Source organism: Bos grunniens, chromosome 24 (genome assembly GCF_055505025.1).
Source record: "Bos grunniens cultivar Pamir isolate PY7600 chromosome 24, Bosgru_T2T1.0, whole genome shotgun sequence".
NCBI lineage: Eukaryota > Metazoa > Chordata > Mammalia > Artiodactyla > Bovidae > Bos > Bos grunniens.
Genome location: NC_141188.1, coordinates 177,355 through 202,399, shown reverse-complemented (window position 1 = coordinate 202,399; position 25,045 = coordinate 177,355). Strand labels below are relative to the sequence as shown.

The window sequence follows — 25,045 nt, the reverse complement described above, 5'->3', positions numbered from 1 at the left end:
GAATGAAGTCCACACGAAGGGGCAGTTTTTCCGTGCATCGTTCGGGAAAAACCCCAGGTTCCAAATACAGCTCGACAAGCGGCCTCTCTCCCCGGGGACATCTCGAGAGGCAAGCGGAGTTCCATGCCTCAACCCAAGACGAGGCCTGACTCTCCTGTCCCCAGTCTGCAGGGACCCTGCGATCGGAGTCTGAAATCAGAGGTACCCTGCGGTTCCTGCCTCAACTGGAGATGAGGCCCTCTTCCAATGCACCAAACCCAGTGGAGTGCCGAGAGGCCCCTCCCACCTCCAGTTTCCCTGGCTTTTCAGAGCCACCATGAGAAGGCCCCTGAGGTCACCTGCACAAGTCGAGGGAACCCAGGGTTTCCTGCCTCAACCTGAGAAAGACCTCAAGAGACCTTCTTCAACACGTTTCGAGGCCAGATTCCCCTACCATGGCTCGGGAGCAATAACGCGCTCCCCCTCGCCACTCGCATGGAGACCAGACTTCCCTGGCGCCCCACGAGAGGCTCAGAGACCTCGCCGTCGTACCTGGTGAGAAACCGCACACTGGGGCCGCCGCTCGAGAACAACCCCGAGATTCCCCCGTCATCGAGAGATGAGGGCCTTCGTCTCCTGCATGGCCTAGAGACCAATCTCGCGACCTCTCTCCAAACGCCTCAGGAGGCTTGACTCCCTTGAGTCCACCCAGTGAGCTCCAAGAGATACCCGTCGCGATTCGAGAGCAGAGCGGGGTTCTTTGCTTCCACTCGAGATGAATGCCTGTCTCCCCGGGTGCGTCTGGAATGCAACCCCGAGATCCCTGTCGCCCCTGGAGAGGAACATTGGCTTCTGGACACAAGCCTAGATGAGGTCTATTGGCCCTACAGTCTCTCGAGAGCAATCCCCAGCTTTCCTTGGCAACTCGAATGGAAGATTGGACTTGCCTGGGCCAACACAAGAGGCAGCCTGAATTCCCCGTCGTAACTCGAGAATCCCGCAGTAACTCGAGAAAAACCACGTGGCTCCCCCGTCATCGCAAGATGAAGCCCTTTCCCGCTACAGCGTCTCAGGAGAAGTCCCACGTTAGGAATTGGAGGTCGAAAGGGCACTTGGCACCCTTGATGCGACCCACAAAGTTCCCCGAAATCCCGGTCTCCCTCGAGAGGAACACTGAGGTTTTCCGGCACCCGCTCCTCTGAGCCCTTTCTCCCCTCCTGATCTGGACAGGAGGGTCGACTCCCCTGCTTTGTCTGCAAGGGGTTCCCGACCTTCCGGTCGCACCTCAGGATGAGGCCGGTCTCACGAAGACATTCCAGACGTGGCCTCGTGGGTGGATGCACATTCCGAAGGACCCCGAATTCCCGGTCCCCTCTTGATAAGAACCCGATGCCCGACACCTCTCCGAACTCCACCCTGTGAATGAAGTCCACACGAAGGGGCAGTTTTTCCGTGCATCGTTCGGAAAAAACCCCAGGTTCCAAATACAGCTCGACAAGCGGCCTCTCTCCCCATGGACATCTCGAGAGGCAAGCGGAGTTCCATGCCTCAACCCAAGACGAGGCCTGACTCTCCTGTCCCCAGTCTGCAGGGACCCTGCGATCGGAGTCTGAAATCAGAGGTACCCTGCGGTTCCTGCCTCAACTGTAGCTGAGGCCCTCTTCCAATGCACCAAACCCAGTGGAGTCCCGAGAGGCCCCTCCCACCTCCAGTTTCCCTGGCTTCTCAGAGCCACCATGAGAAGCCCCCTGAGGTCACCTGCACAAGTCGAGGGAACCCAGGGTTTCCTGCCTCAACCCGGGAAAGACCTCGAGAGACCTTCTTCAACACGTCTCGAGGCCAGATTCCCCTACCATGGCTCGGGAGCAGTGACGCACTCCCCCTCGCCACTCGCATGGAGACCCGACTTCCCTGGCACCCCAGGCGAGGCTCACTGACCTCGCCGTCGTACCTCGTGAGAAACCGCACACTGGGGCCGCCGCTCGAGAACAACCCCGAGATTCCCCCGTCATCGAGAGATGAGGGCCTTCGTCTCCTGCATGGCCTAGAGACCAATCTCGCGACCTCTCTCCAAACGCCTCAGGAGGCTTGACTCCCTTGGGTCCACCCAGTGAGCTCCAAGAGATACCCGTCGCGATTCGAGAGCAGAGCGGGCTTCTTTGCTTCCACTCGAGATGAATGCTTGTCTCCCCGGGTACGTCTGGAATGCAACCCCGAGATCCCTGTCGCCCCTGGAGAGGAACATTGGCTTCTGGACACAAGCCTAGATGAGGTCTATTGGCCCTGCAGTCACTCGAGAGCAATCCCCAGCTTTCCTTCGCAACTCGAATGGAAGATTGGACTTGCCTGGGCCAACACAAGAGGCAGCCTGAATTCCCCGTCGTAACTCGAGAATCCCGCCGTAACTCGAGAAAAACTACGTGGCTCCCCCGTCATCGCAAGATGAAGCCCTTTCCCGCTACAGCGTCTCAGGAGAAGTCCCACGTTAGGAATTGGAGGTCGAAAGGGTACTTGACACCCTTGATGCGACCCACAAAGTTCCCCGAAATCCCAGTCTCCCTCGAGAGGAACACTGAGGTTTTCCGGCACCCCCTCCTCTGAGCCCTTTCTCCCCTCCTGATCTGGACAGGAGGGTCGACTCCCCTGCTTTGTCTGGAAGGGGTTCCCGACCTTCCGGTCGCACCTCAGGATGAGGCCGGTCTAACGAAGACATTCCAGACGTGGCCTCGTGGGTGGTTCCACATTCCGTAGGACCCCGATTTTCCGGTCCCCTCTTGAGAGGAACCCGATGCCCGGACACCTCTCCGAACTCCACCCTGTGAATGAAGTCCACACGAAGGGGCAGTTTTTCCGTGCATCGTTCGGGAAAAACCCGAGGTTCCAAATACAGCTCGACAAGCGGCCTCTCTCCCCGGGGACATCTCGAGAGGCAAGCGGAGTTCCATGCCTCAACCCAAGACGAGGCCTGACTCTCCTGTCCCCAGTCTGCAGGGACCCTGCGATCGGAGTCTGAAATCAGAGGTACCCTGCGGTTCCTGCCTCAACTGGAGATGAGGCCCTCTTCCAATGCATCAAGCCCAGTGGGGTCCCGAGAGGCCCCTCCCACCTCCAGTTTCCCTGGCTTCTCAGAGCCACCATGAGAAGCCCCCTGAGGTCACCTGCACAAGTCGAGGGAACCCAGGGTTTCCTGCCTCAACCCGAGAAAGACCTCGAGAGACCTTCTTCAACACGTCTCGAGGCCAGATTCCCCTACCATGGCTCGGGAGCAGTGACGTGCTCCCCCTCGCCACTCGCATGGAGACCCGACTTCCCTGGCGCCCCACGCGAGGCTCATTGACCTCGCCGTCGTACCTCGTGAGAAACCGCACACTGGGGCCGCCGCTCGAGAACAACCCCGAGATTCCCCGTCATCGAGAGATGAGGGCCTTCGTCTCCTGCATGGCCTAGAGACCAATCTCGCGACCTCTCTCCAAACGCCTCAGGAGGCTTGACTCCCTTGAGTCCACCCAGTGAGCTCCAAGAGATACCCGTCGCGATTCGAGAGCAGAGCGGGGTTCTTTGCTTCCACTCGAGATGAATGCCTGTCTCCCCGGGTGCGTCTGGAATGCAACCCCGAGATCCCTGTCGCCCCTGGAGAGGAACACTGGCTTCTGGACACAAGCCTAGATGAGGTCCATTGGCCCTGCAGTCACTCGAGAGCAATCCCCAGCTTTCCTTCGCAACTCGAATGGAAGATTGGACTTGCCTGGGCCAACACAAGAGGCATCCTGAATTCCCCGTCGTAACTCGAGAATCCCGCCGTAACTCGAGAAAAACCACGTGGCTCCCCCGTCATCGCAAGATGAAGCCCTTTCCCGCTACAGCGCCTCAGGAGAAGTCCCACGTTAGGAATTGGAGGTCGAAAGGGCACTTGGCACCCTTGATGCGACCCACAAAGTTCCCCGAAATCCCGGTCTCCCTCGAGAGGAACACTGAGGTTTTCCGGCACCCCCTCCTCTGAGCCCTTTCTCCCCTCCTGATCTGGACAGGAGGGTCGACTCCCCTGCTTTGTCTGGAAGGGGTTCCCGACCTTCCGGTCGCACCTCAGGATGAGGCCAGTCTCACGAAGACATTCCAGACGTGGCCTCGTGGGTGGTTCCACATTCCATAGGACCCCGATTTCCCGGTCCCCTCTTGAGAAGAACCCGATGCCCGGACACCTCTCCGAACTCCACCCTGTGAATGAAGTCCACACGAAGGGGCAGTTTTTCCGTGCATCGTTCGGAAAAACCCCAGGTGCAAATACAGCTCGACAAGCGGCCTCTCTCCCCGGGGACATCTCGAGAGGCAAGCGGAGTTCCATGCCTCAACCCAAGACGAGGCCTGACTCTCCTGTCCCCAGTCTGCAGGGACCCTGCGATCGGAGTCTGAAATCAGAGGTACCCTGCGGTTCCTGCCTCAACTGGAGATGAGGCCCTCTTCCAATGCACCAAACCCAGTGGGGTCCCGAGAGGCCCCTCCCACCTCCAGTTTCCCTGGCTTCTCAGAGCCACCATGAGAAGCCCCCTGAGGTCACCTGCACAAGTCGAGGGAACCCAGGGTTTCCTGCCTCAACCCGAGAAAGACCTCGAGAGACCTTCTTCAACACGTCTCGAGGCCAGATTCCCCTACCATGGCTCGGGACCAGTGACGCGCTCGCCCTCGCCACTCGCATGGAGACCCGACTTCCCTGGCGCCCCACGAGAGGCTCACTGACCTCGCCGTCGTACCTCGTGAGAAACCGCACACTGGGGCCGCCGCTCGAGAACAACCCCGAGATTCCCCCGTCATCGAGAGATGAGGGCCTTCGTCTCCTGCATGGCCTAGAGACCAATCTCGCGACCTCTCTCCAAACGCCTCAGGAGGCTTGACTCCCTTGAGTCCACCCAGTGAGCTCCAAGAGATACCCGTCGCGATTCGAGAGCAGAGCGGGGTTCTTTGCTTCCACTCGAGATGAATGCCTGTCTCCCCGGGTGCGTCTGGAATGCAACCCCGAGATCCCTGTCGCCCCTGGAGAGGAACATTGGCTTCTGGACACAAGCCTAGATGAGGTCCATTGGCACTGCAGTCACTCGAGAGCAATCCCCAGCTTTCCTTCGCAACTCGAATGGAAGATTGGACTTGCCTGGGCCAACACAAGAGGCATCCTGAATTCCCCGTCGTAACTCGAGAATCCCGCCGTAACTCGAGAAAAACCACGTGGCTCCCCCGTCATCGCAAGATGAAGCCCTTTGCCGCTACAGCGTCTCAGGAGAAGTCCCACGTTAGGAATTGGAGGTCGAAAGGGCACTTGGCACCCTTGATGCGACCCACAAAGTTCCCCGAAATCCCGGTCTCCCTCGAGAGGAACACTGAGGTTTTCCGGCACCCCCTCCTCTGAGCCCTTTCTCCCCTCCTGATCTGGACAGGAGGGTCGACTCCCCTGCTTTGTCTGCAAGGGGTTCCCGGCCTTCCGGTCGCACCTCAGGATGAGGCCGGTCTCAGGAAAACATTCCAGACGTGGCCTCGTGGGTGGATCCACATTCCGTAGGACCCCGATTTCCCGGTCCCCTCTTGAGAAGAACCCGATGCCCGACACCTCTCCGAACTCCACCCTGTGAATGAATTCCACACGAAGGGGCAGTTTTTCCGTGCATCGTTCGGAAAAAACCCCAGGTTCCAAATACAGCTCGACAAGCGGCCTCTCTCCCCGGGGACATCTCGAGAGGCAAGCGGAGTTCCATGCCTCAACCCAAGACGAGGCCTGACTCTCCTGTCCCCAGTCTGCAGGGACCCTGCGATCGGAGTCTGAAATCAGAGGTACCCTGCGGTTCCTGCCTCAACTGGAGATGAGGCCCTCTTCCAATGCACCAAACCCAGTGGAGTGCCGAGAGGCCCCTCCCACCTCCAGTTTCCCTGGCTTCTCAGAGCCACCATGAGAAGGCCCCTGAGGTCACCTGCACAAGTCGAGGGAACCCAGGGTTTCCTGCCTCAACCTGAGAAAGACCTCAAGAGACCTTCTTCAACACGTTTCGAGGCCAGATACCCCTACCATGGCTCGGGAGCAATAACGCGCTCCCCCTCGCCACTCGCATGGAGACCCGACTTCCCTGGCGCCCCACGAGAGGCTCAGAGACCTCGCCGTCGTACCTCGTGAGAAACCGCACACTGTGGCCGCCGCTCGAGAACAACCCCGAGATTCCCCCGTCATCGAGAGATGAGGGCCTTCGTCTCCTGCATGGCCTAGAGACCAATCTCGCGACCTCTCTCCAAACGCCTCAGGAGGCTTGACTCCCTTGAGTCCACCCAGTGAGCTCCAAGAGATACCCGTCGCGATTCGAGAGCAGAGCGGGGTTCTTTGCTTCCACTCGAGGTGAATGCCTGTCTCCCCGGGTGCGTCTGGAATGCAACCCCGAGATCCCTGTCGCCCCTGGAGAGGAACATTGGCTTCTGGACACAAGCCTAGATGAGGTCTATTGGCCCTACAGTCTCTCGAGAGCAATCCCCAGCTTTCCTTGGCAACTCGAATGGAAGATTGGACTTGCCTGGGCCAACACAAGAGGCATCCTGAATTCCCCGTCGTAACTCGAGAATCCCGCCGAAACTCGAGAAAAACCACGTGGCTCCCCCGTCATCGCAAGATGAAGCCCTTTCCCGCTACAGCGTCTCAGGAGAAGTCCCACGTTAGGAATTGGAGGTCGAAAGGGCACTTGGCACCCTTGATGCGACCCACAAAGTTCCCCGAAATCCCGGTCTCCCTCGAGAGGAACACTGAGGTTTTCCGGCACCCCCTCCTCTGAGCCCTTTCTCCCCTCCTGATCTGGACAGGAGGGTCGACTCCCCTGCTTTGTCTGCAAGGGGTTCCCGGCCTTCCGGTCGCACCTCAGGATGAGGCCGGTCTCACGAAGACATTCCAGACGTGGCCTCGTGGGTGGTTCCACATTCCGTAGGACCCCGATTTCCCGGTCCCCTCTTGAGAAGAACCCGATGCCCGGACACCTCTCCGAACTCCACCCTGTGAATGAAGTCCACACGAAGGGGCAGTTTTTCCGTGCATCGTTCGGAAGAAACCCCAGGTTCCAAATACAGCTCGACAAGCGGCCTCTCTCCACGGGGACATCTCGAGAGGCAAGCGGAGTTCCATGCCTCAACCCAAGACGAGGCCTGACTCTCCTGTCCCCAGTCTGCAGGGACCCTGCGATCGGAGTCTGAAATCAGAGGTACCCTACGTTTCCTGCCTCAACTGGAGATGAGGCCCTCTTCCAAAGCACCAAGCCCAGTGGGGTCCCGAGAGGCCCATCCCACCTCCAGTTTCCCTGGCTTCTCAGAGCCACCATGAGAAGCCCCCTGAGGTCACCTGCACAAGTCGAGGGAACCCAGGGTTTCCTGCCTCAACCCGGGAAAGACCTCGAGAGACCTTCTTCAACACGTCTCGAGGCCAGATTCCCCTACCATGGCTCGGGACCAGTGACGCGCTCGCCCTCGCCACTCGCATGGAGACCCGACTTCCCTGGCGCCCCACGAGAGGCTCACTGACCTCGCCGTCGTACCTCGTGAGAAACCGCACACTGGGGCCGCCGCTCGAGAACAACCCCGAGATTCCCCCGTCATCGAGAGATGAGGGCCTTCGTCTCCTGCATGGCCTAGAGACCAATCTCGCGACCTCTCTCCAAACGCCTCAGGAGGCTTGACTCCCTTGAGTCCACCCAGTGAGCTCCAAGAGATACCCGTCGCGATTCGAGAGCAGAGCGGGGTTCTTTGCTTCCACTCGAGATGAATGCCTGTCTCCCCGGGTGCGTCTGGAATGCAACCCCGAGATCCCTGTCGCCCCTGGAGAGGAACATTGGCTTCTGGACACAAGCCTAGATGAGGTCTATTGGCTCTGCAGTCACTCGAGAGCAATCCCCAGCTTTCCTTCGCAACTCGAATGGAAGATTGGACTTGCCTGGGCCAACACAAGAGGCAGCCTGAATTCCCCGTCGTAACTCGAGAATCCCGCCGTAACTCGAGAAAAACCACGTGGCTCCCCCGTCATCGCAAGATGAAGCCCTTTCCCGCTACAGCGTCTCAGGAGAAGTCCCACGTTAGGAATTGGAGGTCGCAAGGGCACTTGGCACCCTTGATGCGACCCACAAAGTTCCCCGAAATCCCGGTCTCCCTCGAGAGGAACACTGAGGTTTTCCGGCACCCCCTCCTCTGAGCCCTTTCTCCCCTCCTGATCTGGAAGGGAGGGTCGACTCCCCTGCTTTGTCTGGAAGGGGTTCCCGACCTTCCGGTCGCACCTCAGGATGAGGCCGGTCTCAGGAAGACATTCCAGACGTGGCCTCGTGGGTGGATCCACATTCCGTAGGACCCCGATTTCCCGGTCCCCTCTTGAGAAGAACCCGATGCCCGACACCTCTCCGAACTCCACCCTGTGAATGAAGTCCACACGAAGGGGCAGTTTTTCCGTGCATCGTTCGGGAAAAACCCCAGGTTCCAAATACAGCTCGACAAGCGGCCTCTCTCCCCGGGGACATCTCGAGAGGCAAGCGGAGTTCCATGCCTCAACCCAAGACGAGGCCTGACTCTCCTGTCCCCAGTCTGCAGGGACCCTGCGATCGGAGTCTGAAATCAGAGGTACCCTGCGGTTCCTGCCTCAACTGGAGATGAGGCCCTCTTCCAATGCACCAAACCCAGTGGAGTGCCGAGAGGCCCCTCCCACCTCCAGTTTCCCTGGCTTTTCAGAGCCACCATGAGAAGGCCCCTGAGGTCACCTGCACAAGTCGAGGGAACCCAGGGTTTCCTGCCTCAACCTGAGAAAGACCTCAAGAGACCTTCTTCAACACGTTTCGAGGCCAGATTCCCCTACCATGGCTCGGGAGCAATAACGCGCTCCCCCTCGCCACTCGCATGGAGACCAGACTTCCCTGGCGCCCCACGAGAGGCTCAGAGACCTCGCCGTCGTACCTGGTGAGAAACCGCACACTGGGGCCGCCGCTCGAGAACAACCCCGAGATTCCCCCGTCATCGAGAGATGAGGGCCTTCGTCTCCTGCATGGCCTAGAGACCAATCTCGCGACCTCTCTCCAAACGCCTCAGGAGGCTTGACTCCCTTGAGTCCACCCAGTGAGCTCCAAGAGATACCCGTCGCGATTCGAGAGCAGAGCGGGGTTCTTTGCTTCCACTCGAGATGAATGCCTGTCTCCCCGGGTGCGTCTGGAATGCAACCCCGAGATCCCTGTCGCCCCTGGAGAGGAACATTGGCTTCTGGACACAAGCCTAGATGAGGTCTATTGGCCCTACAGTCTCTCGAGAGCAATCCCCAGCTTTCCTTCGCAACTCGAATGGAAGATTGGACTTGCCTGGGCCAACACAAGAGGCAGCCTGAATTCCCCGTCGTAACTCGAGAATCCCGCAGTAACTCGAGAAAAACCACGTGGCTCCCCCGTCATCGCAAGATGAAGCCCTTTCCCGCTACAGCGTCTCAGGAGAAGTCCCACGTTAGGAATTGGAGGTCGAAAGGGCACTTGGCACCCTTGATGCGACCCACAAAGTTCCCCGAAATCCCAGTCTCCCTCGAGAGGAACACTGAGGTTTTCCGGCACCCGCTCCTCTGAGCCCTTTCTCCCCTCCTGATCTGGACAGGAGGGTCGACTCCCCTGCTTTGTCTGCAAGGGGTTCCCGACCTTCCGGTCGCACCTCAGGATGAGGCCGGTCTCACGAAGACATTCCAGACGTGGCCTCGTGGGTGGATCCACATTCCGAAGGACCCCGAATTCCCGGTCCCCTCTTGATAAGAACCCGATGCCCGACACCTCTCCGAACTCCACCCTGTGAATGAAGTCCACACGAAGGGGCAGTTTTTCCGTGCATCGTTCGGAAAAAACCCCAGGTTCCAAATACAGCTCGACAAGCGGCCTCTCTCCCCATGGACATCTCGAGAGGCAAGCGGAGTTCCATGCCTCAACCCAAGACGAGGCCTGACTCTCCTGTCCCCAGTCTGCAGGGACCCTGCGATCGGAGTCTGAAATCAGAGGTACCCTGCGGTTCCTGCCTCAACTGGAGATGAGGCCCTCTTCCAATGCATCAAGCCCAGTGGGGTCCCGAGAGGCCCCTCCCACCTCCAGTTTCCCTGGCTTCTCAGAGCCACCATGAGAAGCCCCCTGAGGTCACCTGCACAAGTCGAGGGAACCCAGGGTTTCCTGCCTCAACCCGAGAAAGACCTCGAGAGACCTTCTTCAACACGTCTCGAGGCCAGATTCCCCTACCATGGCTCGGGAGCAGTGACGTGCTCCCCCTCGCCACTCGCATGGAGACCCGACTTCCCTGGCGCCCCACGCGAGGCTCATTGACCTCGCCGTCGTACCTCGTGAGAAACCGCACACTGGGGCCGCCGCTCGAGAACAACCCCGAGATTCCCCCGTCATCGAGAGATGAGGGCCTTCGTCTCCTGCATGGCCTAGAGACCAATCTCGCGACCTCTCTCCAAACGCCTCAGGAGGCTTGACTCCCTTGAGTCCACCCAGTGAGCTCCAAGAGATACCCGTCGCGATTCGAGAGCAGAGCGGGGTTCTTTGCTTCCACTCGAGATGAATGCCCGTCTCCCCGGGTGCGTCTGGAATGCAACCCCGAGATCCCTGTCGCCCCTGGAGAGGAACATTGGCTTCTGGACACAAGCCTAGATGAGGTCTATTGGCCCTGCAGTCACTCGAGAGCAATCCCCAGCTTTCCTTCGCAACTCGAATGGAAGATTGGACTTGCCTGGGCCAACACAAGAGGCAGCCTGAATTCCCCGTCGTAACTCGAGAATCCCGCCGTAACTCGAGAAAAACCACGTGGCTCCCCCGTCGTCGCAAGATGAAGCCCTTTCCCGCTACAGCGCCTCAGGAGAAGTCCCACGTTAGGAATTGGAGGTCGAAAGGGCACTTGGCACCCTTGATGCGACCCACAAAGTTCCCCGAAATCCCGGTCTCCCTCGAGAGGAACACTGAGGTTTTCCGGCACCCCCTCCTCTGAGCCCTTTCTCCCCTCCTGATCTGGACAGGAGGGTCAACTCCCCTGCTTTGTCTGGAAGGGGTTCCCGACCTTCCGGTCGCACCTCAGGATGAGGCCGGTCTCACGAAGACATTCCAGACGTGGCCTCGTGGGTGGTTCCACATTCCGTAGGACCCCGATTTCCCCGTCCCCTCTTGAGAAGAACCCGATGCGCGGACACCTCTCCGAACTCCACCCTGTGAATGAAGTCAACACGAAGGGGCAGTGACTCGCCCGTGCAAAGTCCGGAGAAAACCCCCAGGTTCCAAATACAGCTCGACAAGCGGCCTCTCTCCCCGTTGACATCTCGAGAGGCAAGCGGAGTTCCATGCCTCAACCCAAGACGAGGCCTGACTCTCCTGTCCCCAGTCTGCAGGGACCCTGCGATCGGAGTCTGAAATCAGAAGTACCCTGCGTTTCCTGCCTCAACTGGAGATGAGGCCCTCTTTCAATGCACCAAGCCCAGTGGAGTCCCGAGAGGCCCCTCCCACCTCAGTTTCCCTGGCTTCTCAGAGCCACCATGAGAAGCCCCCTGAGGTCACCTGCACAAGTCGAGGGAAGCCAGGGTTTCCTGCCTCAACCCGAGAAAGACCTCGAGAGACCTTCTTCAACACGTCTCGAGGCCAGATTCCCCTACCATGGCTCGGGAGCAGTGACGAGCTCCCCTTCGTCACTTGCATGGAGACCCGACTTCCCTGGCGCCCCACGCGAGGCTCACTGACTTTGCCGTCGTACCTCGTGAGAAACCGCACACTGGGGCCGCCGCTCGAGAACAACCCCGAGATTCGCCCTTCATCGAGAGATTAGGGCCTTCGTCTCCTGCATGGCCTAGAGATCAATCTCGCGACCTCTCTCCAAACGCCTCAGGAGGCTTGATTCCCTTGAGTCCACCCAGTGAGCTCCAAGACATACCCGTCGCGATTCGAGAGCAGAGAGGGGTTCTTTGCTTCCACTCGAGATGAATGCCCGTCTCCCCGGGTGCGTCTGGAATGCAACCCCGAGATCCCTGTCGCCCCTGGAGAGGAACATTGGCTTCTGGACACAAGCCTAGATGAGGTCTATTGGCCCTGCAGTCACTCGAGAACAAACCCCAGCTTTCCTTCGCAACTCGAATGGAAGATTGGACTTGCCTGGGCCAACACAAGAGGCAGCCTGAATTCCCCGTCGTAACTCGAGAATCCCGCCGTAACTCGAGAAAAACCACGTGGCTCCCCCGTCATCGCAAGATGAAGCCCTTTCCCGCTACAGCGTCTCAGGAGAAGTCCCACGTTAGGAATTGGAGGTCGAAAGGGCACTTGGCACCCTTGATGCGACCCACAAAGTTCCCCGAAATCCCGGTCTCCCTCGAGAGGAACACTGAGGTTTTCTGGCACCCTCTCCTCTGAGCCCTTTCTCCCCTCCTGATCTGGACAGGAGGGTCGACTCCCCTGCTTTGTCTGCAGGGGGTTCCCGACCTTCCGGTCGCACCTCAGGATGAGGCCGGTCTCACGAAGACATTCCAGACGTGGCCTCGTGGGTGGTTCCACATTCCGTAGGACCCCGATTTCCCGGTCCCCTCTTGAGAAGAACCCGATGCCCGGACACCTCTCGGAACTCCACCCTGTGAATGAAGTCCACACGAAGGGGCAGTTTTTCCGTGCATCGTTCGGGAAAAACCCCAGGTGCCAAATACAGCTCGACAAGCGGCCTCTCTCCCCGGGGACATCTCGAGAGGCAAGCGGAGTTCCATGCCTCAACCCAAGACGAGGCCTGACTCTCCTGTCCCCAGTCTGCAGGGACCCTGCGATCGGAGTCTGAAATCAGAGGTACCCTGCGGTTCCTGCCTCAACTGGAGATGAGGCCCTCTTCCAATGCACCAAACCCAGTGGGGTCCCGAGAGGCCCCTCCCACCTCCAGTTTCCCTGGCTTCTCAGAGCCACCATGAGAAGCCCCCTGAGGTCACCTGCACAAGTCGAGGGAACCCAGGGTTTCCTGCCTCAACCCGAGAAAGACCTCGAGAGACCTTCTTCAACACGTCTCGAGGCCAGATTCCCCTACCATGGCTCGGGAGCAGTGACGCGCTCCCCCTCGCCACTCGCATGGAGACCCGACTTCCCTGGCGCCCCACGAGAGGCTCACTGACCTCGCCGTCGTACCTCGTGAGAAACCGCACACTGGGGCCGCCGCTCGAGAACAACCCCGAGATTCCCCCGTCATCGAGAGATGAGGGCCTTCGTCTCCTGCATGGCCTAGAGACCAATCTCGCGACCTCTCTCCAAACGCCTCAGGAGGCTTGACTCCCTTGAGTCCACCCAGTGAGCTCCAAGAGATACCCGTCGCGATTCGAGAGCAGAGCGGGGTTCTTTGCTTCCACTCGAGATGAATGCCTGTCTCCCCGGGTGCGTCTGGAATGCAACCCCGAGATCCCTGTCGCCCCTGGAGAGGAACACTGGCTTCTGGACACAAGCCTAGATGAGGTCTATTGGCCCTGCAGTCACTCGAGAGCAATCCCCAGCTTTCCTTCGCAACTCGAATGGAAGATTGGACTTGCCTGGGCCAACACAAGAGGCATCCTGAATTCCCCGTCGTAACTCGAGAATCCCGCCGTAACTCGAGAAAAACCACGTGGCTCCCCCGTCATCGCAAGATGAAGCCCTTTCCCGCTACAGCGCCTCAGGAGAAGACCCCCGTTAGGAATTGGAGGTCGAAAGGGCACTTGGCACCCTTGATGCGACCCACAAAGTTCCCCGAAATCCCGGTCTCCCTCGAGAGGAACACTGAGGTTTTCCGGCACCCCCTCCTCTGAGCCCTTTCTCCCCTCCTGATCTGGACAGGAGGGTCGACTCCCCTGCTTTGTCTGGAAGGGGTTCCCGACCTTCCGGTCGCACCTCAGGATGAGGCCGGTCTCACGAAGACATTCCAGACGTGGCCTCGTGGGTGGTTCCACATTCCGTAGGACCCCGACTTCCCGGTCCCCTCTTGAGAAGAACCCGATGCCCGGACACCTCTCCGAACTCCACCCTGTGAATGAAGTCCACACGAAGGGGCAGTTTTTCCGTGCATCGTTCGGGAAAAACCCCAGGTGCCAAATACAGCTCGACAAGCGACCTCTCTCCCCGGGGACATCTCGAGAGGCAAGCGGAGTTCCATGCCTCAACCCAAGACGAGGCCTGACTCTCCTGTCCCCAGTCTGCAGGGACCCTGCGATCGGAGTCTGAAATCAGAGGTACCCTGCGGTTCCTGCCTCAACTGGAGATGAGGCCCTCTTCCAATGCACCAAACCCAGTGGGGTCCCGAGAGGCCCCTCCCACCTCCAGTTTCCCTGGCTTCTCAGAGCCACCATGAGAAGCCCCCTGAGGTCACCTGCACAAGTCGAGGGAACCCAGGGTTTCCTGCCTCAACCCGAGAAAGACCTCGAGAGACCTTCTTCAACACGTCTCGAGGCCAGATTCCCCTACCATGGCTCGGGAGCAGTGACGCGCTCCCCCTCGCCACTCGCGTGGAGACCCGACTTCCCTGGCGCCCCACGAGAAGCTCACTGACCTCGCCGTCGTACCTCGTGAGAAACCGCACACTGGGGCCGCCGCTCGAGAACAACCCCGAGATTCCCCGTCATCGAGAGATGAGGGCCTTCGTCTCCTGCATGGCCTAGAGACCAATCTCGCGACCTCTCTCCAAACGCCTCAGGAGGCTTGACTCCCTTGAGTCCACCCAGTGAGCTCCAAGAGATACCCGTCGCGATTCGAGAGCAGAGCGGGGTTCTTTGCTTCCACTCGAGATGAATGCCTGTCTCCCCGGGTGCGTCTGGAATGCAACCCCGAGATCCCTGTCGCCCCTGGAGAGGAACACTGGCTTCTGGACACAAGCCTAGATGAGGTCCATTGGCCCTGCAGTCACTCGAGAGCAATCCCCAGCTTTCCTTCGCAACTTGAATGGAAGATTGGACTTGCCTGGGCCAACACAAGAGGCATCCTGAATTCCCCGTCGTAACTCGAGAATCCCGCCGTAACTCGAGAAAAACCACGTGGCTCCCCCGTCATCGCAAGATGAAGCCCTTTCCCGCTACAGCGCCTCAGGAGAAGTCCCACGTTAGGAATTGGAGGTCGAAAGGGCACTTGGCACCCTTGATGCGACCCACAAAGTTCCCCGAAATCCCGGTCTCCCTCGAGAGGAACACTGAGGTTTTCCGGCACCCCCTCCTCTGAGCCCTTTCTCCCCTCCTGATCTGGACAGGAGGGTCGACTCCCCTGCTTTGTCTGGAAGGGGTTCCCGACCTTCCGGTCGCACCTCAGGATGAGGCCAGTCTCACGAAGACATTCCAGACGTGGCCTCGTGGGTGGTTCCACATTCCATAGGACCCCGATTTCCCGGTCCCCTCTTGAGAAGAACCCGATGCCCGGACACCTCTCCGAACTCCACCCTGTGAATGAAGTCCACACGAAGGGGCAGTTTTTCCGTGCATCGTTCGGGAAAAACCCCAGGTGCAAATACAGCTCGACAAGCGGCCTCTCTCCCCGGGGACATCTCGAGAGGCAAGCGGAGTTCCATGCCTCAACCCAAGACGAGGCCTGACTCTCCTGTCCCCAGTCTGCAGGGACCCTGCGATCGGAGTCTGAAATCAGAGGTACCCTGCGGTTCCTGCCTCAACTGGAGATGAGGCCCTCTTCCAATGCACCAAACCCAGTGGGGTCCCGAGAGGCCCCTCCCACCTCCAGTTTCCCTGGCTTCTCAGAGCCACCATGAGAAGCCCCCTGAGGTCACCTGCACAAGTCGAGGGAACCCAGGGTTTCCTGCCTCAACCCGAGAAAGACCTCGAGAGACCTTCTTCAACACGTCTCGAGGCCAGATTCCCCTACCATGGCTCGGGACCAGTGACGCGCTCGCCCTCGCCACTCGCATGGAGACCCGACTTCCCTGGCGCCCCACGCGAGGCTCATTGACCTCGCCGTCGTACCTCGTGAGAAACCGCACACTGGGGCCGCCGCTCGAGAACAACCCCGAGATTCCCCGTCATCGAGAAATGAGGGCCTTCGTCTCCTGCATGGCCTAGAGACCAATCTCGCGACCTCTCTCCAAACGCCTCAGGAGGCTTGACTCCCTTGAGTCCACCCAGTGAGCTCCAAGAGATACCCGTCGCGATTCGAGAGCAGAGCGGGGTTCTTTGCTTCCACTCGAGATGAATGCCTGTCTCCCCAGGTGCGTCTGGAATGCAACCCCGAGATCCCTGTCGCCCCTGGAGAGGAACACTGGCTTCTGGACACAAGCCTAGATGAGGTCCATTGGCCCTGCAGTCACTCGAGAGCAATCCCCAGCTTTCCTTCGCAACTCGAATGGAAGATTGGACTTGCCTGGGCCAACACAAGAGGCATCCTGAATTCCCCGTCGTAACTCGAGAATCCCGCCGTAACTCGAGAAAAACCACGTGGCTCCCCCGTCATCGCAAGATGAAGCCCTTTCCCGCTACATCGTCTCAGGAGAGGTCCCACGTTAGGAATTGGAGGTCGAAAGGGCACTTGGCACCCTTGATGCGACCCACAAAGTTCCCCGAAATCCCGGTCTCCCTCGAGAGGAACACTGAGGTTTTCCGGCACCCCCTCCTCTGAGCCCTTTCTCCCCTCCTGATCTGGACAGGAGGGTCGACTCCCCTGCTTTGTCTGGAAGGGGTTCCCGACCTTCCGGTCGCACCTCAGGATGAGGCCGGTCTCACGAAGACATTCCAGACGTGGCCTCGTGGGTGGTTCCACATTCCGTAGGACCCCGATTTCCCGGTCCCCTCTTGAGAAGAACCCGATGCCCGGACACCTCTCCGAACTCCACCCTGTGAATGAAGTCCACAGGAAGGGGCAGTTTTTCCGTGCATCGTTCGGGAAAAACCCCAGGTTCCAAATACAGCTCGACAAGCGGCCTCTCTCCCCGGGGACATCTCGAGAGGCAAGCGGAGTTCCATGCCTCAGCTCAAGACGAGGCCTGACTCTCCTGTCCCCAGTCTGCAGGGACCCTGCGATCGGAGTCTGAAATCAGAGGTACCCTGCTGTTCCTGCCTCAACTGGAGATGAGGCCCTCTTCCAATGCACCAAACCCAGTGGGGTCCCGAGAGGCCCCTCCCACCTCCAGTTTCCCTGGCTTCTCAGAGCCACCATGAGAAGACCCCTGAGGTCACCTGCACAAGTCGAGGGAACCCAGGGTTTCCTGCCTCAACCCGAGAAAGACCTCGAGAGACCTTCTTCAACACGTCTCGAGGCCAGATTCCCCTACCATGGCTCGGGACCAGTGACGCGCTCCCCCTCGCCACTCGGGTGGAGACCCGACTTCCCTGGCGCCCCACGAGAGGCTCACTGACCTCGCCGTCGTACCTCGTGAGAAACCGCACACTGGGGCCGCCGCTCGAGAACAACCCCAAGATTCCCCCGTCATCGAGAGATGAGGGCCTTCGTCTCCTGCATGGCCTAGAGACCAATCTCGCGACCTCTCTCCAAACGCCTCAGGATGCTTGACTCCCTTGAGTCCACCCAGTGAGCTCCAAGAGATACCCGTCGCGATTCGAGAGCAGAGCGGGGTTCTTTGCTTCCACTCGAGATGAATGCCTGTCTCCCCGGGTGCGTCTGGAATGCAACCCCGAGACCCCTGTCGCCCCTGGAGAGGAACACTGGCTTCTGGACACAAGCCTAGATGAGGTCCATTGGCCCTGCAGTCACTCGAGAGCAATCCCCAGCTTTCCTTCGCAACTCGAATGGAAGATTGGACTTGCCTGGGCCAACACAAGAGGCATCCTGAATTCCCCGTCGTAACTCGAGAATCCCGCCGTAACTCGAGAAAAACCACGTGGCTCCCCCGTCATCGCAAGATGAAGCCCTTTCCCGCTACAGCGTCTCAGGAGAGGTCCCACGTTAGGAATTGGAGGTCGAAAGGGCACTTGGCACCCTTGATGCGACCCACAAAGTTCCCCGAAATCCCGGTCTCCCTCGAGTGGAACACTGAGGTTTTCCGGCACCCCCTCCTCTGAGCCCTTTCTCCCCTCCTGATCTGGACAGGAGGGTCGACTCCCCTGCTTTGTCTGGAAGGGGTTCCCGACCTGCCGGTCGCACCTCAGGATGAGGCCGGTCTCACGAAGACATTCCAGACGTGGCCTCGTGGGTGGTTCCACATTCCGTAGGACCCCGATTTCCCGGTCCCCTCTTGAGAAGAACCCGATGCCCGGACACCTCTCCGAACTCCACCCTGTGAATGAAGTCCACACGAAGGGGCAGTTTTTCCGTGCATCGTTCGAGAAAAACCCCAGGTGCCAAATACAGCTCAACAAGCGGCCTCTCTCCCCGGGGACATCTCGAGAGGCAAGCGGAGTTCCATGCCTCAACCCAAGACGAGGCCTGACTCTCCTGTCCCCAGTCTGCAGGGACCCTGCGATCGGAGTCTGAAATCAGAGGTACCCTGCGGTTCCTGCCTCAACTGGAGATGAGGCCCTCTTCCAATGCACCAAACCCAGTGGGGTCCCGAGAGGCCCCTCCCACCTCCAGTTTCCCTGGCTTCTCAGAGCCACCATGAGAAGCCCCCTGAGGTCACCTGCACAAGTCGAGGGAACCCAGGGTTTCCTGCCTCAACCCGGGAAAGACCTCGAGAGACCTTCTTCAACACGTCTCGAGGCCAGATTCCCCTACCATGGCTCGGGACCAGTGAGGCGCTCCCCCTCGCCACTCGCCTGGAGACCCGACTTCCCTGGCGCCCCAGGCGAGGCTCACTGACCTCGCCGTCGTACCTCGTGAGAAACCGCACACTGGGGCCGCCGCTCGAGAACAACCCCGAGATTCCCCCGTCATCGAGAGATGAGGGCCTTCGTCTCCTGCATGGCCTAGAGACCAATCTCGCGACCTCTCTCCAAACGCCTCAGGAGGCTTGACTCCCTTGAGTCCACCCAGTGAGCTCCAAGAAATACCCGTCGCGATTCGAGAGCAGAGCGGGGTTCTTTGCTTCCACTCGAGATGAATGCCTGTCTCCCCGGGTGCATCTGGAATGCAACCCCGAGATCCCTGTCGCCCATGGAGAGGAACATTGGCTTCTGGACACAAGCCTAGATGAGGTCTATTGGCCCTGCAATCACTCGAGAGCAATCCCCAGCTTTCCTTCGCAACTCGAATGGAAGATTGGACTTGCCTGGGCCAACACAAGAGGCATCCTGAATTCCCCGTCGTAACTCGAGAATCCCGCCGTAACTCGAGAAAAACCACGTGGCTCCCCCGTCATCGCAAGATGAAGCCCTTTCCCGCTACAGCGTCTCAGGAGAAGTCCCACGTTAGGAATTGGAGGTCGAAAGGGCACTTGGCACCCTTGATGCGACCCACAAAGTTCCCCGAAATCCCGGTCTCCCTCGAGAGGAACACTGAGGTTTTCTGGCACCCCCTCCTCTGAGCCCGTTCTCCCCTCCTGATCTGGACAGGAGGGTCAACTCCCCTGCTTTGTCTGGAAGGGGTTCCCGACCTTCCGGTCGCACCTCAGGATGAGGCCGGTCTCACGAACACATTCCAGACGTGGCCTCGTGGGTGGTTCCACATTCCGTAGGACCCCGATTTCCCCGTCCCCTCTTGAGAAGAACCCGATGCGCGGACACCTCTCAGAACTCCACCCTGTGAATGAAGTCAACACGAAGGGGCAGTGACTCGCCCGTGCAAAGTCCGGAGAAAAGCCCCAGGTTCCAAATACAGCTCGACAAGCGGCCTCTCTCCCCGTTGACATCTCGAGAGGCAAGCGGAGTTCCATGCCTCAACCCAAGACGAGGCCTGACTCTCCTGTCCCCAGTCTGCAGGGACCCTGCGATCGGAGTCTGAAATCAGAAGTACCCTGCGTTTCCTGCCTCAACTGGAGATGAGGCCCTCTTTCAATGCACCAAGCCCAGTGGAGTCCCGAGAGGCCCCTCCCACCTCAGTTTCCCTGGCTTCTCAGAGCCACCATGAGAAGCCCCCTGAGGTCACCTGCACAAGTCGAGGGAAGCCAGGGTTTCCTGCCTCAACCCGAGAAAGACCTCGAGAGACCTTCTTCAACACGTCTCGAGGCCAGATTCCCCTACCATGGCTCGGGAGCAGTGACGAGCTCCCCTTCGTCACTTGCATGGAGACCCGACTTCCCTGGCGCCCCACGCGAGGCTCACTGACTTTGCCGTCGTACCTCGTGAGAAACCGCACACTGGGGCCGCCGCTCGAGAACAACCCCGAGATTCGCCCTTCATCGAGAGATTAGGGCCTTCGTCTCCTGCATGGCCTAGAGATCAATCTCGCGACCTCTCTCCAAACGCCTCAGGAGGCTTGATTCCCTTGAGTCCACCCAGTGAGCTCCAAGACATACCCGTCGCGATTCGAGAGCAGAGAGGGGTTCTTTGCTTCCACTCGAGATGAATGCCCGTCTCCCCGGGTGCGTCTGGAATGCAACCCCGAGATCCCTGTCGCCCCTGGAGAGGAACATTGGCTTCTGGACACAAGCCTAGATGAGGTCTATTGGCCCTGCAGTCACTCGAGAACAAACCCCAGCTTTCCTTCGCAACTCGAATGGAAGATTGGACTTGCCTGGGCCAACACAAGAGGCAGCCTGAATTCCCCGTCGTAACTCGAGAATCCCGCCGTAACTCGAGAAAAACCACGTGGCTCCCCCGTCATCGCAAGATGAAGCCCTTTCCCGCTACAGCGTCTCAGGAGAAGTCCCACGTTAGGAATTGCAGGTCGAAAGGGCACTTGGCACCCTTGATGCGACCCACAAAGTTCCCCGAAATCCCGGTCTCCCTCGAGAGGAACACTGAGGTTTTCTGGCACCCCCTCCTCTGAGCCCTTTTTCCCCTCCTGATCTGGACAGGAGGGTCGACTCCCCTGCTTTGTCTGCAGGGGGTTCCCGACCTTCCGGTCGCACCTCAGGATGAGGCCGGTCTCACGAAGACATTCCAGACGTGGCCTCGTGGGTGGTTCCACATTCCGTAGGACCCCGATTTCCCGGTCCCCTCTTGAGAAGAACCCGATGCCCGGACACCTCTCGGAACTCCACCCTGTGAATGAAGTCCACACGAAGGGGCAGTTTTTCCGTGCATCGTTCGGAAAAAACCCCAGGTTCCAAATACAGCTCGACAAGCGGCCTCTCTCCCCGGGGACATCTCGAGAGGCAAGCGGAGTTCCATGCCTCAACCCAAGACGAGGCCTGACTCTCCTGTCCCCAGTCTGCAGGGACCCTGCGATCGGAGTCTGAAATCAGAGGTACCCTGCGGTTCCTGCCTCAACTGGAGATGAGGCCCTCTTCCAATGCACCAAACCCAGTGGGGTCCCGAGAGGCCCCTCCCACCTCCAGTTTCCCTGACTTCTCAGAGCCACCATGAGAAGCCCCCTGAGGTCACCTGCACAAGTCGAGGGAACCCAGGGTTTCCTGCCTCAACCCGAGAAAGACCTCGAGAGACCTTCTTCAACACGTCTCGAGGCCAGATTCCCCTACCATGGCTCGGGACCAGTGACGCGCTCCCCCTCGCCACTCGCGTGGAGACCCGACTTCCCTGACGCCCCACGAGAGGCTCACTGACCTCGCCGTCGTACCTCGTGAGAAACCGCACACTGGGGCCGCCGCTCGAGAACAACCCCGAGATTCCCCGTCATCGAGAAATGAGGGCCTTCGTCTCCTGCATGGCCTAGAGACCAATCTCGCGACCTCTCTCCAAACGCCTCAGGAGGCTTGACTCCCTTGAGTCCACCCAGTGAGCTCCAAGAGATACCCGTCGCGATTCGAGAGCAGAGCGGGGTTCTTTGCTTCCACTCGAGATGAATGCCTGTCTCCCCAGGTGCGTCTGGAATGCAACCCCGAGATCCCTGTCGCCCCTGGAGAGGAACACTGGCTTCTGGACACAAGCCTAGATGAGGTCCATTGGCCCTGCAGTCACTCGAGAGCAATCCCCAGCTTTCCTTCGCAACTCGAATGGAAGATTGGACTTGCCTGGGCCAACACAAGAGGCATCCTGAATTCCCCGTCGTAACTCGAGAATCCCGCCGTAACTCGAGAAAAACCACGTGGCTCCCCCGTCATCGCAAGATGAAGCCCTTTCCCGCTACATCGTCTCAGGAGAGGTCCCACGTTAGGAATTGGAGGTCGAAAGGGCACTTGGCACCCTTGATGCGACCCACAAAGTTCCCCGAAATCCCGGTCTCCCTCGAGAGGAACACTGAGGTTTTCCGGCACCCCCTCCTCTGAGCCCTTTCTCCCCTCCTGATCTGGACAGGAGGGTCGACTCCCCTGCTTTGTCTGGAAGGGGTTCCCGACCTTCCGGTCGCACCTCAGGATGAGGCCGGTCTCACGAAGACATTCCAGACGTGGCCTCGTGGGTGGTTCCACATTCCGTAGGACCCCGATTTCCCGGTCCCCTCTTGAGAAGAACCCGATGCCCGGACACCTCTCCGAACTCCACCCTGTGAATGAAGTCCACAGGAAGGGGCAGTTTTTCCGTGCATCGTTCGGGAAAAACCCCAGGTTCCAAATACAGCTCGACAAGCGGCCTCTCTCCCCGGGGACATCTCGAGAGGCAAGCGGAGTTCCATGCCTCAATCCAAGACGAGGCCTGACTCTCCTGTCCCCAGTCTGCAGGGACCCTGCGATCGGAGTCTGAAATCAGAGGTACCCTGCTGTTCCTGCCTCAACTGGAGATGAGGCCCTCTTCCAATGCACCAAACCCAGTGGGGTCCCGAGAGGCCCCTCCCACCTCCAGTTTCCCTGGCTTCTCAGAGCCACCATGAGAAGACCCCTGAGGTCACCTGCACAAGTCGAGGGAACCCAGGGTTTCCTGCCTCAACCCGAGAAAGACCTCGAGAGACCTTCTTCAACACGTCTCGAGGCCAGATTCCCCTACCATGGCTCGGGACCAGTGACGCGCTCCCCCTCGCCACTCGGGTGGAGACCCGACTTCCCTGGCGCCCCACGAGAGGCTCACTGACCTCGCCGTCGTACCTCGTGAGAAACCGCACACTGGGGCCGCCGCTCGAGAACAACCCCAAGATTCCCCCGTCATCGAGAGATGAGGGCCTTCGTCTCCTGCATGGCCTAGAGACCAATCTCGCGACCTCTCTCCAAACGCCTCAGGATGCTTGACTCCCTTGAGTCCACCCAGTGAGCTCCAAGAGATACCCGTCGCGATTCGAGAGCAGAGCGGGGTTCTTTGCTTCCACTCGAGATGAATGCCTGTCTCCCCGGGTGCGTCTGGAATGCAACCCCGAGACCCCTGTCGCCCCTGGAGAGGAACACTGGCTTCTGGACACAAGCCTAGATGAGGTCCATTGGCCCTGCAGTCACTCGAGAGCAATCCCCAGCTTTCCTTCGCAACTCGAATGGAAGATTGGACTTGCCTGGGCCAACACAAGAGGCATCCTGAATTCCCCGTCGTAACTCGAGAATCCCGCCGTAACTCGAGAAAAACCACGTGGCTCCCCCGTCATCGCAAGATGAAGCCCTTTCCCGCTACAGCGTCTCAGGAGAGGTCCCACGTTAGGAATTGGAGGTCGAAAGGGCACTTGGCACCCTTGATGCGACCCACAAAGTTCCCCGAAATCCCGGTCTCCCTCGAGTGGAACACTGAGGTTTTCCGGCACCCCCTCCTCTGAGCCCTTTCTCCCCTCCTGATCTGGACAGGAGGGTCGACTCCCCTGCTTTGTCTGGAAGGGGTTCCCGACCTGCCGGTCGCACCTCAGGATGAGGCCGGTCTCACGAAGACATTCCAGACGTGGCCTCGTGGGTGGTTCCACATTCCGTAGGACCCCGATTTCCCGGTCCCCTCTTGAGAAGAACCCGATGCCCGGACACCTCTCCGAACTCCACCCTGTGAATGAAGTCCACACGAAGGGGCAGTTTTTCCGTGCATCGTTCAAGAAAAACCCCAGGTGCCAAATACAGCTCAACAAGCGGCCTCTCTCCCCGGGGACATCTCGAGAGGCAAGCGGAGTTCCATGCCTCAACCCAAGACGAGGCCTGACTCTCCTGTCCCCAGTCTGCAGGGACCCTGCGATCGGAGTCTGAAATCAGAGGTACCCTGCGGTTCCTGCCTCAACTGGAGATGAGGCCCTCTTCCAATGCACCAAACCCAGTGGGGTCCCGAGAGGCCCCTCCCACCTCCAGTTTCCCTGGCTTCTCAGAGCCACCATGAGAAGCCCCCTGAGGTCACCTGCACAAGTCGAGGGAACCCAGGGTTTCCTGCCTCAACCCGGGAAAGACCTCGAGAGACCTTCTTCAACACGTCTCGAGGCCAGATTCCCCTACCATGGCTCGGGACCAGTGAGGCGCTCCCCCTCGCCACTCGCCTGGAGACCCGACTTCCCTGGCGCCCCAGGCGAGGCTCACTGACCTCGCCGTCGTACCTCGTGAGAAACCGCACACTGGGGCCGCCGCTCGAGAACAACCCCGAGATTCCCCCGTCATCGAGAGATGAGGGCCTTCGTCTCCTGCATGGCCTAGAGACCAATCTCGCGACCTCTCTCCAAACGCCTCAGGAGGCTTGACTCCCTTGAGTCCACCCAGTGAGCTCCAAGAAATACCCGTCGCGATTCGAGAGCAGAGCGGGGTTCTTTGCTTCCACTCGAGATGAATGCCTGTCTCCCCGGGTGCGTCTGGAATGCAACCCCGAGATCCCTGTCGCCCCTGGAGAGGAACATTGGCTTCTGGACACAAGCCTAGATGAGGTCTATTGGCCCTGCAATCACTCGAGAGCAATCCCCAGCTTTCCTTCGCAACTCGAATGGAAGATTGGACTTGCCTGGGCCAACACAAGAGGCATCCTGAATTCCCCGTCGTAACTCGAGAATCCCGCCGTAACTCGAGAAAAACCACGTGGCTCCCCCGTCATCGCAAGATGAAGCCCTTTCCCGCTACAGCGTCTCAGGAGAAGTCCCACGTTAGGAATTGGAGGTCGAAAGGGCACTTGGCACCCTTGATGCGACCCACAAAGTTCCCCGAAATCCCGGTCTCCCTCGAGAGGAACACTGAGGTTTTCTGGCACCCCCTCCTCTGAGCCCGTTCTCCCCTCCTGATCTGGACAGGAGGGTCAACTCCCCTGCTTTGTCTGGAAGGGGTTCCCGAC

General features: G+C 59.3%; 1 long non-coding RNA gene across 1 annotated transcript; it reads right to left on the bottom strand.

Moving 5' to 3' along the window:
* Positions 1-1,551: 1,551 nt before the first annotated feature.
* On the bottom strand, positions 1,552-24,245 carry LOC147345764 (uncharacterized). Its single transcript, XR_015153359.1, has 2 exons — positions 21,283-24,245; positions 1,552-8,680 (listed from the first exon to the last, which is right to left on the bottom strand). It is a non-coding gene; the product is annotated as an uncharacterized LOC147345764 (long non-coding RNA).
* Positions 24,246-25,045: the final 800 nt, after the last annotated feature.